Source organism: Streptopelia decaocto (assembly GCF_964273445.1).
Source record: "Streptopelia decaocto genome assembly, chromosome: 6".
Classification (NCBI taxonomy): domain Eukaryota; kingdom Metazoa; phylum Chordata; class Aves; order Columbiformes; family Columbidae; genus Streptopelia; species Streptopelia decaocto.
The window spans coordinates 57,799,825-57,815,729 of NC_138660.1; the positions used below are offsets into that span (position 1 = coordinate 57,799,825).

Sequence of the window (15,905 nt, forward strand, 5' to 3'; positions counted from 1 at the left end):
TGTTGGGACATAGAAGAGAATGGTTATTAGTGAGAGAAATAGAAAAATCAATTGTAACTCCTACAGTGGAAACTGAAGACCTTGAGAATAAGGTAGGAGGCAGCAGCAAGCAAAGAAGCAGGGCAAATGCTGGAGTGTGTTTGCAGTAAGGGCAACTACCCTTCCGTTCCTTTGCAGAGTACGGCATATTACATGTAAGGGTTTTTTGTTTGGTTTTGAACGAGAGGAATCATTACAGGTACACATTATTATTATTATTATTATTATTATTATTATTATTATTATTATTATTATTATTATTATTATTACATTACGTATGTATGTATTCATTTATTTTCCTCATAGCACAGTGTAAGCAAGGCTTGTCTGGGAATTTTGATAGGAAGCCAAAAGCTTATAGCTTTTCCTTGAACCATAGTCATGGTTAAACATACATCCTGTCTTTATTTATAGAATTTAAAAGGAACAGAACCTTTGATAACTTCTTCCAGGGACTGAATAGCTTTTTTGTTGTTGTTGTTGCTTGGTTCTGGTTTTGTGTTTTTTTTGGTTTTTGTTTTGGTTTTTTTTGGGGGGAGGGAGGTTCATAATTATTATTTTATTTATTTATTTATATTTATTAAAGTATCTTATTGCCAGAAGTAATTCAGTTTCAGCTCTGGCTGACAGATCATGTTACACCCTTATGTTTTAGATTTGCAGCATTCTCTATCAGAAAGTGATCTTCTGTAAAGGTACTTCTGCTTTGGATATTTCAGATAAAATCCTGATTAATCTGTGTAAAGCTGAATGTATCAAATGCTTTGTCTTCCTGATGTACGCAAGGCAGGTTATTGCTCCAATATTTCACTCTGTCATAAGACAAAAATGTATTAGACTTCAATTTTAGTTTTCGGTATCACCATTCCCATGTGCTGGCCTAGTTTACTTTAAGATATGTCCAGCAACAGGAACATACTGGACCCTCAGGGAAACTGTTTCACTGTCTCATGGCAGCTACTGGCTAGATCATTTTTTTTTCTATACCTCATATTCAATTTATATTTCTCCATTTTTTTTTTCCCCGCTTGTTTATATCCCTTTATTCTTATTTATCTTTCTTAATGAGAAAGAATGTTGGCATGTCTTCTCCTATGTGTTTCTTAACCATTTTAAATATATTTAATTCTGCTAGTGTGTTCTTATTAACCAATCCCTTAAATATCTTTTGTTACCTATTTCTTTGGATCCGTTCAGTTTGCCAACATGCTTCTTTTAATCAGATGTTCAGCCGTTGATGGAATATTCTGTTGCTTGGCTTGCTAGTGAACTTCAGTGTCACTTCTCAGCTGTGGTGGGTTGTCTTTGTCTGCCATTGACAAACCACACAGCCTGAAAGCAGTAGTTCTAGATTGGCGTGTCTCTAAAATTCCATGAGACCTCTTCTGGGTTTAAGCCTTTTGGTAAGAGGCTTGAATTTCTAGAATTACCTTTTGCAAGTTTATTAAAACAGACCTTAAGCTAGATGTTGTAAGCCCTGGCTCTACAGGGCCTCATCCGAAAGCACAAGGGAGTGGCAGGTTTCATGCTGAAATCAACATAAGGTGCCTTCCCAGATGTGCTCAGGTTAGCTGTTACTGAGTACAATACTGGAGTAATGAATGAAAATTACAATGACTTAATATACAGGAGCTGAAACTAGATGATTTTATGTCCTCTATGGCATCAATGTTTTCTTAATCTCCCTTTTTTATAATGTGGCACATTGGCTTCATAATTCATGTTACATCTCCCATTTCTGTTTCACAGTTAGCTTTTTATTTTCTTTTTAACCTCCTCTTGAGTAGTACGTCTAGAGATGTAGGAAACAAATTAAGAACAGGTGAGAAAAGACAGAAAAATTACATGGTCTTGACAACAGAGATGAGAGCAAGCTGTGTAACTGTCTGCACATGGAAACAACAGCTCACTTAAGGCTTGCTCCACTGGATGATGTAATTTAGAGACATATTCCCTTATCAGGATTTGGGAAATTTACAGATATGCAGCTCCGATGCATAAGTACTAGGGTAAGTCAAACCAGAATATGTCATTTAAGACTTTTGTAACCCTTCTGTTAGTCCTTCTCCTATATTATTTCAGCGTATCTCTCTGTGAATAACTTCAGACACATTTACAGACACCCTTTCTAATTCTTTTACATCCTATGTGGTATCATCAATGAGCATTTAATTGCTCAGCCTGGACAATTGTGAACAAACACAATCACTTCTGCACTCCAAGTATGAAATTTATGGTGCCCCCCAATTAGAAATAACTGACAGAAGTCAAAATGGGTTGCTTTATCCCTGGGTTTGTTGGGAATAGTTTCCCCTGGTGCATTTACACCAGAATACAATTGCTAATTTATGAGTCCTGTCTGCAGCGTGACACTGGAATGCGGTGGTGGGAACTGGACATGAGGACATGCGCTGAGGGGAAGGGAGAGGAATCTCAGGCTTTATCCAAGGTCAAGGACTTGAGAGCATAAACGCTCTATGCTTTGGAAAGAGTAATAGTGAGGGTAAGAGGGGCAACCATAAATTTATCACACCTGGAGTTATGCAGAAGCTTCTAGTGAGGCTGGTTTTTGTGGTTGGGAAGTAATTCTCCTCTTCACTCTGAATATGAACAGTTTTTATTCTTCCTAACTACCTTCTTGACGCTGTACTCCAAAGAGTTGGTTGGTAACTACTTCTAACTTTAGTTTAATTATTTGTCATTTTTCTCAAGATAGTGAATACCTTTGCCATTGCTGGGGTGAATAACTGGCATTGCTTCCTCCCAGTTTACCCAAATAATAAAACACATGTGTTGAGACCCTGAAACAAACTGAGTTTGCCCATTTCCCTCATCAGGATGTTAATTGCTGTTAACAACAATAAAGAGAGTTGTGCTTGTTTTTCTTAAAAAATAAAATAAAAAGTGCAGTACTGACATACCTTGTGAGACTGACAGTACAGAATTTTCTACTGGCAGTTCTCTGAAAAACAAAACAACTCCACTTATCCTTAGTATATTTTTTTTCTCTAAAATCTACTTTCTTTTGGCTCTGTTATATTTGTTCTTATCTTCTACTGTTTCAGGAAGGCATTTGCAAAGGTCAGCCTAGAAGCAATTTTCATGAGTTTTCTTGATATTTTCAATAGTAGGCGAAAAAGTCACATTTTTGAGTGCTGCATGTAAAGAAGAGTGGTGTGTCTGGGATTGCTTTGTTGAGAAATGCTCTGATTGACTGACCTGTCAAGGCACTAGATTGAGAGGTGGAACGTGTTCCCTCTATGTCTGATTAGAAACTGCACAGATTTATAAATCTGGATGTAATGATCCAATCAGGCATGGCCCAGATAGATCATGTTCCTGCATACAGCTGTGCTCTGAAAATGTCAGTGATTTTAGAGTGCTGCATTGTGGGTAATAGGAAATATAATCTGGGGTCCCTTTCTCTCATAACTGCTGTTTAGACAATGCTCTGGCAATTTTTCTGACTGTAGTTATACTACATGGAACGCACAGATGGCAGATGTTTGAATTTGGATTAAAAAGACTGAGCTCCTGGGAGAGAGGTTGTTATCTTGTATATACCTGCAATGGTTTCTCAGCCAGTGCTGATACTGTTCACAGGTTGCCATCCTGAAAATGCCAGCCTTGGGCACAGTCCCTGTCACATGGGGAAATTTAGTTGTTGGGCATTGTCAATGAGTTAGGTGTCAAGATATCACCAAAGAAACAGCACTCTGCAGGTGGAGCTGCAATGCTCCTGCGGTGACAGCCTCTTTGCTTGCCTGGAGTTACTCCGTGTTAATCAGATAACCATAGTTCATCCAGCTATGATTGCAAATCCACAGATAATTTCATTATATTTTCCTTATTCAGGGCTTTTATCCTGAAAACCAGTGTGTCTTCCACTTGCAAAACTCTGTTAACTGGCTTGTGTTCCCAAAATCTCCCAGCATGTCAGTTGAGATGCACATGTTGGAAACTCTTCTCCTACTCTCTGTATATGAAGAGAGGAACCACAGATCGTTCTCCTCCCTTCTGGAATTCTCGGCAATGGGAGGTTTAGGTGGCCTTCTCCACATCTCTGCTCACAAAGAGCATCACTACAGAATTAGGAAAGATTCTGAGAAAACAGCTCTGTTAATCCCACTCGCTATGCTGAATGGTTTTGTGATTTCAGTGATCTGAAACAAGCATTTCTGCAGTCTTTCTGCATTTATCAGCTTCTCCATCAGATGCACTACTAATATTTCCTATCAGGCAGGTTTATCCGCATTTTGGGGACGCGGACGCCCACCAGTACGTATTTCAACCTGCAGATGGCACTCGGAGTGCATCGTAAAAGCCTTTAGTTCCCGTAATGGTAAACAGAGCTGATGTCTAATCCAAACTGACCAAACATTGTCTCGAAGTGAAATGAAGCAGAAGCGGAAGCTGGCTCACACACTGTCCCTTTGGTGTTCTCCCACCCCTGCCAAAACACATGATGTTGGTTTTTGGGGTTCTTTTTTATTTTTTTTCTTTTTTTGAGTGGTCAATATTTTAATGCAAGGTGGTGCCTGCCATCTGTGTTTATGGGAGAAGCTGCTCTCAGATTTGTGAAGCTGCTTTCAAGGCTTTTGGGCCACATAATGCTCACAGCTACAACCAGCTTCTGTATTCACTACCTGTGCACACACTGCATGCAATAGTTGCTTTGTTTTTTGCAGTAATCCAAAGGCACTGATGTTTGTAAAGCAAAATACCACAACTCCAGCATGCATCAAAGCACACACTCTGAACAGCCTTGGTTCAAAATGTGTGGAGTTGTCCCTTGTTATTGAACACAGTAAGAAGATTGACAGGAGGCTGAGCTGTGGCCATTGAAGTTCATGGCACTTGTCTGTACATCCAATGCAGTTTTGATTTAGCTACATAGCTGGATCCTGTATTCCTGACTTGGGAAGTTTTACAGACTCCGTTTTGCCAAGGTATGCATGCAATTCATGGACTTTTCTTGAATTATTGCGAAGAAGGAGAGCCAGACAAAATGCAAGCAAAAATGCTGAGCTTTGCAGTATGCTACTTGGGAAGTTCTTCAGTTTTCCTGTTCTTGGTATCTGTGCTTCCTTTCCTTCATGAGAACTTTTGGAAGATGATGATTAAACACCTCAACACCAGCTTTGAACCATCCAAGTTAACCTTATGTGTACACATAAAGTTCCTTTAAGATTCAGCTCTTCCTTGTATTCCTCTTGGAGAGGTAAATGTATTTCCTGTAAAGGAAGGCTTTCAAAGGACATTCGGGAAGCCAAGAACCTGTGTCCTCCCTTAAAAATCAAAGATCTAGTGATATTCTTCATCTCAGAAGCAGTTTGTGCTCCAGTGTTCCTGTCTGGAGTATTCCCTTCCTTCATTGTACTATTCCTGAAATGCTGTCAGTTCAGAGTTTCCAAAAAGCTCTTTGAGATCAAAAGAACTTCAAGTGTAAATATGTTGAAAAATATGATTATATTGTTTGTCATGTGAAATATCCAATGGATGAAGTAAGAAGTGTTGCAGGTAAAAATGGTGTTCTGTCATCTCTCAGCCCCACATAGTCTCACTTGAACTGCTTTAAAAGTTAAGTGAGGTAAAGGTATAGTCAGGCCAAAGTAGAATTGCGAACAGCTACTTGTTTGGCCTTCAGGATAAAAACCTAGTGCTTTCACATACAAATTCCAGCTCTGTTGGATGTCATTGTTTTAAAGTTTGGCATGAACTTCAGTACTGATGTAAAACAGCTAGGCATAGCTTAGGAGCCCGTGTTGATAATGAGCACTTAGGAAGCATTGCCCCAGAGTGTTTGTTTAGTTTTTGGTTTGCCTTTTTTGTTGTTGTTGTTTTGTTGGGGTTTTTTTGTTTGTTTTGTTTTGATTTTTAATTTTTGTTATTATTACTTTTAAAAATTTTGTGACCTACTTGGTTGGTGCATGGATTAGCTCACTGGGCATACTGGATTTCTCCCTTTGGGTTGAATAACTAGAATTCTATGTAGGATGAAACACTAGGCCAAAACAGGGAGAAAACAGACCATTAAACCAGGTAAAAACTATGCTCAAAGTTAGCATTGATAACTGTGGTTTCAATACTGCCAAACAGTTCTAAAAATAACAAAAACATGAGACAGGCAACAAAAAATCAGCCCTACTCTTATCTTCATCATCGTTTGCACGGTCACTGGCAAATGCTTAAGCTATAATCTGCAGTTTCCTGTTAACTTCATTTATGTATATGTACTCACTTCTACAAAAAAAAAGGAAAACATGCCCATTGTCAGCAGATTACACAGGTCTCTGTATCGTGATGCAGGAGATCTGGGCTCCAGAGCTGTTGGTATAATATCTTCTGGCTGGCAGCCGGCTGCATCTGGCAGCCACCGGCAGCAGAGCAAAAATGAAATTGCCTACATAGGGGTTGTCTGTGAAGGTTATCTTGGGACTTCTGGATCTAAAAACTTCTAGCAGCATAGCTCAAGAGCCAGATAGTTTGTCAAGCAAGCAATGATGTAACTTTTTGCATGAAGTCTAGCAGCTTCTGAGGGACTTGGAACATAACTGCATTGGAAGTGCAGAGATACTGAAACTGTTCTGCACAGCCTGAGCCAGGAGCCAGAGAGGGCTGAGTGGTACAGCAGTGTTAGATGTGATGCTTTGGGGACTCGACTGCCAGACCTAAATCAGAAACAGGTCAATTAAGACATATTTTCCCTGAGGAAGTGTGACACTCCTCAGAGTACACTGTGGATACCCATATCATGCTCTGTTGCACGATCCAGACATGCCTACGGAGACTTCATTAGCAGAGAATGCTGAAAGAGCATCTTGGCAAATATTCTGACAGTTTGGATAGCAACGTGATCGAAGTGGTGGCCGTTAGTACTCCACGATCTCATGGTAACTGGGAACCTGTTTTTAGAGAGGTCCTATAAGCACACAAAAATCTTTGTGACGGTCACTTGGGGGCTGCGCCTATTACACCATGTCTCTAAGTCTGCGTTTCTCCTCAAGATAGAGCTGATTTTCTTTCCCATTTCTTCTCTTCCAAAATCACATGACAGCTGGATATTTTCATTAAACCGCCTGCAGCATGATTCACAATCTAAATACTCCCTATAAAATCTCAAGGCTTGGCAACACAATTCATTTTTGACAATTGCCAGGAGCTCACTTCCTATTCCTGGATTATTTGGGTAGGTTTATTTTTGTGTCTTTAAAATATGTTCCTTTAATTTGCCCATAAATGCAAAATGCTCCTCCCATGGCAGACTGGGAGAACAATGAAGCTGTTCAAGAAAGATTTATTTTTAATTCTAGAGGTTGTGGAAAACTGAATTTCTATTGTGTGGGAAATTTGGAGTTTTTCAATTTGTTTAATTTTCTATCAGAAAAGAAAGCCAAAATTTCCTAAAGATGAAAAATAATGGAATTTGTTTTTTCAATCCCATAAATTTCTTAAAGACAACACTGGAAATTATAACACTGTGATCTATAACATGCATACTAAAAATATGTTCAATATAGTACTGATGTCTCAACTGAAACAGCTGAAGCAGAAGATAATTACCATTGACAATTTCTGTGAAACATGCACACTGAGATGAACCACTGCTGTTTTGATTGACCTGTGTATGTTGGTGAAGACCACTGTCATATAAAGGCTTTTTGATCCCTTCTAGTGTTTTTCTTTGTGACCTTATTGGCACATCAGTGGGTTATCAAACTGTACCTGTTGATTCAGGAAGACTAATTGCAGCAATGTCCAAATCTCATTTGTAATGGTGGTGGACTAGTATTCTTCAGTTCAATTTCCTGTAGCTATTATAGTAGCAAGGCTCATGGGGAAAAAAGGTGACACTATGACTCTGATCAGCATTTTCACTTTCTGGTTTTGCCATGGGGCAGTGGAAGGAGCCCAGGGCTGTGCTGCTGCCTCCAGGCCAGCCAGTGGTCTCTTGCCACAGCAACTGAATTATGACACTGCTGCAAATCACAAATACGCTGCTTTGCAGACATTTCGTAAAGGAAATTTCATATAGATTAAGCCAATGTGAACGTGATTTGTATTCAGTAACAGAGTAAAATAATTTTCAGGGACAGATTTGGGGTATTCATTATCATTGTGCAAATGTTCTAGGAATAGACTGACTGGGTCCAGTTGATCACTCTACTGCACAAGATTTAGAACAAAATCACAGTTCCAATTACAGAGAAATTGCTTACAATTAACTTGTTCTGAGGAGTGGAGAATCCAGTTTAATCTCTGTATCTACACTGCAGGGAAGCTGCTTGGCAACGTGGTTGTCCCTCTCTTCTTTTCCTGCCACCAGTTCCTGATTGTCCAGATGAAGGATGTCCTCTCATTCTCACATCAGGCATTTGAATTGTCTAAAAACTACACTTGCCTAATGAAACTATTGAAAATGTTTTATAGTGATTATATAGATATGGAAAGTATTCAACCAATGTTTTATTGCATATAAACTTATTTTCAAAATTTATTTCCCTGGGATAGAGTTTGGATCTCAGTTTCTCTTGTATAGAAATAAGGCAACATCAGTAGATTTATAGAGGTCTTTTGGAATTACATGTGTGTGAACAGGGATAAAAATCTTAATGTGTGTATAAATAATTCACTTGTTGATTCAGTGTGTGTAATGTAGCCATTAATATTGCCCTCCATAACTGTGGGCTGCGAGGTCTGGTTTTGCCTAACCAAGCCCCAGGAAAGCACTGGTTTGCATCACTATGGAAATGTCATATGGTTTGAGGCATTTCAGCATCTTTGTTTAGAGTGTCTGGTTCAGAGCACTACTACATGCACAGGGTCCTCTCCCTGTACTGCCTTTGCTGAGCTAGGGAGAGAAATTCTAAGATGCGAAAAGCAAGTAGAATCAGCCTTCTCATGTCACCACACTTAAAATGAAGCTTATTTGGGGAGAAGAAATTGCAGAATTTGCAAGAAGTCAGGGACAGAGACAGGAGCTCTTTCTGAACTGTCAGTGAGGATGTGCACAGATGTTTGTTTAGCATGGTTGCCTGTATTAGCAGGTAGCTAATAGGAAAGAAACAAATATGTGCTCCAAAACATGATGTTCTATTAACATGCAAGCCCCATTATTGTTAGAATGCTTTGTTCAATTAATAAGGGTTATTTTTTCCTGCACAGTGTAGGTAACTCCTCGTGACATTAGTGAGATCCACAGCTACGCAGCAAGCAGAGAGCTGAGCCTGCTTTTGCCTCCCATGGAGTAATATTAGGGCTCACTGCAAAAGTCCACAGCGTAAAAGGGTGTTTGTGACTCATTAATATCAGGGAATGGAAAGTGCAGCCATCACGTTAAATGTGTCAGCCTGAGAGCTGAAGCGAATGCATTGAGTGTTGGGTGAAATGAAGGGTGTTTCTGCACGGAGAGGAGAGATGGCTGCACGCTAGTTCTTGATGGCTGGTTCCTTGGGTTTTTGCCTGTGGCCAGGATTTATATTGACAACCAGAACTCAGATTTGTCAGTGCCCACACATCAAAGTTGAGTGTAGGAAGGACTTGAAACCTGCAGTGCTCCACGGTTCTACTTTGAAATAGATGATATTAAGCAGGGAGAGAGGTCTAGTACAATTTCAGCGTTACTTTCTCTTCTGGGGTTTGTTTTAGGCTCAAAATAGACCTAGTTGAATTGTTTTTTAAATCAGAGGTAGGTGTTTGTTCCCACCACAAAAGTGGCTCAAACAAATACTGCCCAGCCAGGAATGTATTCACACCATTCCTCCTTTGTAAAAAGTAACCATTGCTGACTCTTTGCACAGAGTGGCAAGCTGTCCCTCCCGGTTGCCAGGCCTTTTCCCAAAGAATTAATACTTTTATCTGTGCCAAAGCACAGCTCCTCAGTGCACACCGAGTGATGGGCTCCGTTCCCGCTCCACTCCTCTGTGGTGCATTGAAAACCGAGCAGGAGAGCAGAAGCTTCACCGCACAGCCGGGGCTGTGCAGCCGCGCTGACATCCCGGTCAACTCACCAGAGCGTGTGCTCCCCCTTGGGACTGGTAATTGGGTCACTGGGTCATTTAACCACCATAAATTTAGTTTTCTTGTAGTGACATGTAAATGTGGAACAGAAAAAAAAAAAAAAAGATACTTCAGAGCACAGAGCAGAATCTGATTGGTGTGCCAGGCTATGAGCACAGAATAAGGAGATTATTTGGGGATGAGAATGGTGAAGGGAGTGTGAATTGCTGCTCGGACCCGCTGGGCACATCTCCAGGGCTGGGGACAGGTGCCCAGATCCTACTGCCTGGGGTCTGGCACAAGACTGAGATCTGGGGTAGAAGGCAGAGAGACATCAAAAGACAACTCAATGAGAATTTCTCTGATCTTCATTTTTGTCTCATATCATGTTCAGTTTTATCCTTCGAGGGCCTGATTTGGGATTTTTGGAGGAAGGGGGATTGAATAGGGAGAGGGAAGGATTTGGCAACATTGAATAAAGAATACACTAGAAAGCTCTCAAGATTATTTATAGTAAAAAATTTGGCAGATGTTGATTATAGAGGCAGTATTTCATATGCCTGCAATATTCTTGGAGATCTACTACATGCCAAAAATTGATAGATTTTACAGTACAAAGATTTCTGGTGGGAATACTGTTCTGTACCAGATCTCTCACTGTAAGTCATTACTAAAATATATTTATCTGAGATCATGTGTGGCCGCCTAATAAGAGCCAGAAATAAAACAAATGTTATCTTTCTAAATATTTGTTGTGATTATGGATAACCTGAATTGAATTTCACATGGTAGAACACATTTTTAAAATGTGTCCCATATGAATGCTTTCTGACCAACATGAAAAATTTTAGTTCCCATCTGGAACTTTTCTGAAGTATATTAATAAGTCTGGTGTAAAATAAATAAATATAAAAGTGGTTTATTATTTCCAGGGTAGTTAAAATCCCTTTTACTCTTCCTCATTATAAATACGCAGTACGTCTCACTGGCGGCTGCAGAAGAATTTAATCTTTCTAAATTTTAGGGAAGACAAAACCTTTAGTCATTTTGCCTGGTGGCACATCTGAAGAATAATTTGATGGGTAAGCCATACAGACATCTCACATGTCAGTCAAGTAACGGAGGTGAAAAATTGGTTTATAAATCTAATAAGATACAGGGAATGGTTTCTACTCATTTGAAATAAATTCCAATGTGTAAACCATGATGGAGGGCTGAATTAGTGTAGATAGTGAAGAGGTTTGGAATCCAAAGGAACCATCTTGCTGACATGCTCTTAAGGATGCTGAGCTGGAATAAGGAGATGAAGTAAAAAGTTACTTAAACTTTAATTGAAGCTGAGGAGGCTGCTTTGTTCTTGTAGACAACAGAGGGGCATTTGCTATCAAGTTATTTGAGGTCCAGAGAGTAGGGGGATGGGGATGTAGGTTATCTGGTGGGCAGGAGGTGTGTTACCATTCCTGTCCACATGGTATGTTGAGAAACCTCCTTTTCCCAAACTGAAATATCCAAATTATCAACAAAACAGAGGTGTTGGTGTTTTATTCTCACTAGGTGTTTTGTCTCCAGCAGGAAATGTACTGAAGTGTGAGGTTTACTCTCGATGGAGAGATAATTTTTTAAGTGAATTTCTGCTACAAGTTAAACTTCCCTGGGCAAGTAGAAGGGATCCAGGAGAACAACAAAGGACTCCCTGCTTCCCTCTGAGTCTGGAGGGAATATTGACAGTGATAGCATGTGGCATCAGCTCAGCTGCACTGCAGGACGTGATGCCCATTACCTGCACCGCTCCCAGTGGGGTCGGTGCATAGGAGCCGATGCAGTGCAGTGTGTCAGGGAGGTAATCTGTGTTTCAAAGAAGTAGCAGCAAAAATTTCATTAAATCTCTGTATCCTTCCTGAGGTAGCAGCAGTGCACTGACTCTGCTAAAAGTTTCTGGCGTATCTTCCTCCATACTTTTTTGGTCAAACATCTGTGTGCTTGTCAGACGTGGCCTTTAACTTATGGCAAAATAGCATTCACTGCAAATCTTGAGGTCTTATGACGCTTTTGTAGTAGACTTATCTTTTGCAACAACCTATAGTAATATTTTTGTCACATATTGCCAGACAGAAAGAAAGTATGATTGTTATGCGATGTATATGCAGTACTGTGCTGTGCTCCAGACTGCCTAGTCTCTATATTTGGCTATATAACAATTCTTAAACTGAAAGCTTTGAAGAATTCAGGACAAAATTTTGCTGAACTTTCTTCTGATAAGCATTACCTCACTCTATAAACAGTCCCTTGTCACTCAAAATGTGCTTCAGGAAAGATATTATAACCTGTCTCTACATTAATGGAAGTAAAGGCACGGCTGAGTTGGGTTAGTGGCTGTTGGGGAAACGGAGAGGAAATGCTTTACTCTCTTATTTAAAGCAGATTTCATAAAAACCTAGACACTAGAAACAAGGCCAGGCAGTTTACAGAATACATGTCCTCATAGGTTTATTTCTGCCTCCATTTTCAAGGTAGCAATGCTGCCAGTTGTATTTGGTTCTGACTCTTTGTGCTGTAAACAGTCCAAAGCCTTTTAATACTGTCATTGCTGTGACTTTGAAAGCATGTGAGCGTGATATTAAACCTAGAATCCTGAAGTTATTTCAATTCAGGAGACCGGCAGGACTTGATAAAGCTGTCATGATTGTACTGATGTCTGCAGGGCCTGGAAAAGACACAAGCTGAGCCTTTGGGACAGAAAACAATACTGTGCCCTCCCAGATTGCTGCTCAGCTCTGAGCTGCCACAGGTTTCTTTGTTTCTTCACTCACCTTCCCCCCATCATAAGGAAGTTGTAGGGCTTTGCTATGGACTATCTGGGCTTATTGATGATATTTATCATTCGAGAAGCTTTCAAAATGCTGCATTTCACCCCTGAAAGTTTGCCTTCTTGTGCTCCCTTGTTGTTTCTACAAAAAAAACATACTCTTTCCTCACCTCTGAGGAAGGCTCAGTTACCTTACAGTCACTTGAGCAGCTCTCATTCATACACTCTGCTAATTACCAAATCATCAAGTCATTGTGGAGTGATAATACTGTTTTACTGGTACACTCACGGTGCTGCATAACACCAACCAATATCAGGTTGTAATATTTTTTGGCCTTAAAACCACTTTGACTTCATGTCTGATACCAGAACTACTGCACAATGGCATTTCAATTGGTTATATAGTCTTCTTTGTTCTCTTGTCCTTTCTGTTGCTCACTTCCATGTGTCTGTTACTGTGCAAAGATGTTCCCAAAGAAAAGGGATCAAGGTCTTTTTATGGATATTACCAAGGATCAAATGTTAGGATAAAACTTGGCCAATAATCATCAATTTCAGATATCTTCCCTAATTCTAGTAGCGTATAGGTATATAGGTATAACTAGTGGCTTTGAAGGGCTGTGAAACCACCTCAGTTAAAACTGTCTTTTTTCAACACATTCTCCAAAAATTGTTTCCTCTGATGGTTCTTTAGTTTGTAAATGGAGCTGTTTGTGTGTCAGACCAAGGGGATGAGCCTTCCTGGGGCAGCACTGCTGTCCTAGCTGGCAATGCCTCTTGCCTCAGGAAAGATGCTGAAAATGCCTTTGTGGAACTAAAGCTTCATTCTTATGCCAAAGGGGTGTTTTTCCAGCTCTTATGTGGAGTTTTTTAGATCAAAACTTTTTAAAGCCCATCTCACAGAGCATAAAGGTACATGTATTTCTGCCAAACTGGTAAACTTCTTCAAGGGTGTGTATCAGACTCCAATGTAATCCTTCAATGATATGCCCTCCTTATAACATGAATTGTGGAGGCTGCTACCTTGGAAAGATATAAAGCAAGTGCTTAGTGGTTTATTCAGTAGAGGACATTGAACATATATACTTATTAAGATAAAATAGAACGGAAAGAGGAAGTTTGAAAGGTTCCAGGTGAAGCCTTTGGTGGGTGTAATGTTTCTGCATACAAAAAGAATGAAATCCCTTCTCTTCTCCCTTGCAGCAACAACAAGAAGTCTTGCAACATTAAAAAAATTAATCTAAGCAGAGGTTTGAAAAGTCTGGATCTTTGCCAAACATGCTTTGAGTATTCTGATTTAGAAGAAGAAAATAGCTTTTGAGGCACTAAAAGCCAAGTCCTTGCACAGGTGGTTCTTTTCAGTAGTGACAGAAAACTTCAGTGATGGTTAAGCTGACCACATGGAGCTATGAAGTCAGCAGGTTCTTTGTGTATATGTGGTATGTGCATGCATGTTGTATCTATGTGTCTCTGCATACTTATTAATATTGGATATGACATATGACATTGGATATGTTGTGTGATATTAGATGGCATTTAAAACTTTATTTCACTATGTGTTTCACTGGCATTTCCCTTGAATGTTGGTTGTGATTGCACTGGAGTTAATTAGAGTTATTTTGGTAATAAAAGTATTCTTTATTTGATGTATAACACAACTCCTGAGGGAGATGAACAGTTGATGTGATAAAATATACCACAGGTGACACTTTTTTCAAATCTAAAGTAAGCATTCTATATAAAATAGCACAAATAATTCTCTTAGCTAATGTATTTCCAGCCGTTAATTCTAATCTTGCTTATTTATGGGTTTGAAGGTCTGAGGTAGCTTTTAAACAATTTATCTGGGGCTTCAGCGTTTGATGTAATGTGTAAGTGTCACTCTTTTAAATTCAAATAATAAATTCATCTCAATTTGTATGCAAACCCTGAGGGAAAATCATAAATAAAAGATAACGATACATGGAAAAATATCTGGTTGTTGGCGATGGTTAGTGAGGATGCTGTGTGATACCCACCTCATCATTCCTGAGAACTATTTATTTCTCATTCATGCTGAAAAATCCTTTATGCTTTCATAATCCAGGTAGTAATTTGTAGCAGTATGGTATGTCTGGCCTTTTAGCCATTTGAAATGAGAACAAACTTCACATTCCCCAAATTTGTGGATGTTCTTGAACTGAGCTGAGCTTCAAATGTCAGTGAGAAATGAAGTAACAATGGATCAATAAATACAGATGCTCTGCCAGAAAATGTTTGAAGAAAAATTATTTAAAACGTTGTGAGTGAGCCACAGTCCCACAATGGGAGATGAGAGGCATAAGGACCTTTCAACCCTATGTGCCAGCTGCAACGGTAGCTATTCCAGGAGCTGGCAGAGAGGTTGTCTATGCATTGCTCGTGTGCTGAAGTGTAGGTGATATTCCTGGCACTCTGGTTTCTAGACTGTGTTTGCAAATAGATGCAATTCTGGGAATCACAGTAATTTTGTTGAAATTGTCAAGTGGTTGATACTTGGGCATACACACATGCTTGCATTCAAACTTGCCTGAGACCCTCATTTGTTAAACTACTTAAACAGATATGATTCACTCATTTAAAGGTAGTCATGTTCTTATGTGCCCATCAAAAGTTTAATATAATAGACTGTAGTGTTTGAAGAGCTCAGACTTCAAGGACAGTGCAAGAAGTGGGGCAGAATTCTGACAAGAGAAACTTAAGATAAATTGGCATATCTAAGGGAAGAATAGTTTGCAAAAGAAGGTGCTGGAAACTTCATTAACCTGGATATTTTTTAAAAAGGTCTGAAGAAGTTTTGGTTGCAGTGTACAGTAGGGAACAACCCTGTTCTCATAGAGCAAGTGGCTGCATGACCCCAGAGAGATGTTCTGCCTTCAACTTCCGTAACTGTAATTCCTGGTAAGTCTGCTTTGAATTAGAGAAATAGAGCACAAGTAAGAATACAGGTCTTGATTTGATTATGTGAAATTCAAACTGAATCAAATCACATCTTACATTAGATCATCATGTGCACTTAGCCTTTGCCCTTCTTAAGGGAGGA

The 15,905-nt window shown here is 39.5% G+C and overlaps 1 protein-coding gene across 7 annotated transcripts in view; it reads left to right on the top strand.

Annotated features, from left to right (window-relative positions):
* Nucleotides 1-15,905, top strand: part of KALRN (kalirin RhoGEF kinase) — a 513,163-nt gene that overhangs the window by 271,004 nt on the left and 226,254 nt on the right. The window lies entirely within an intron of this gene.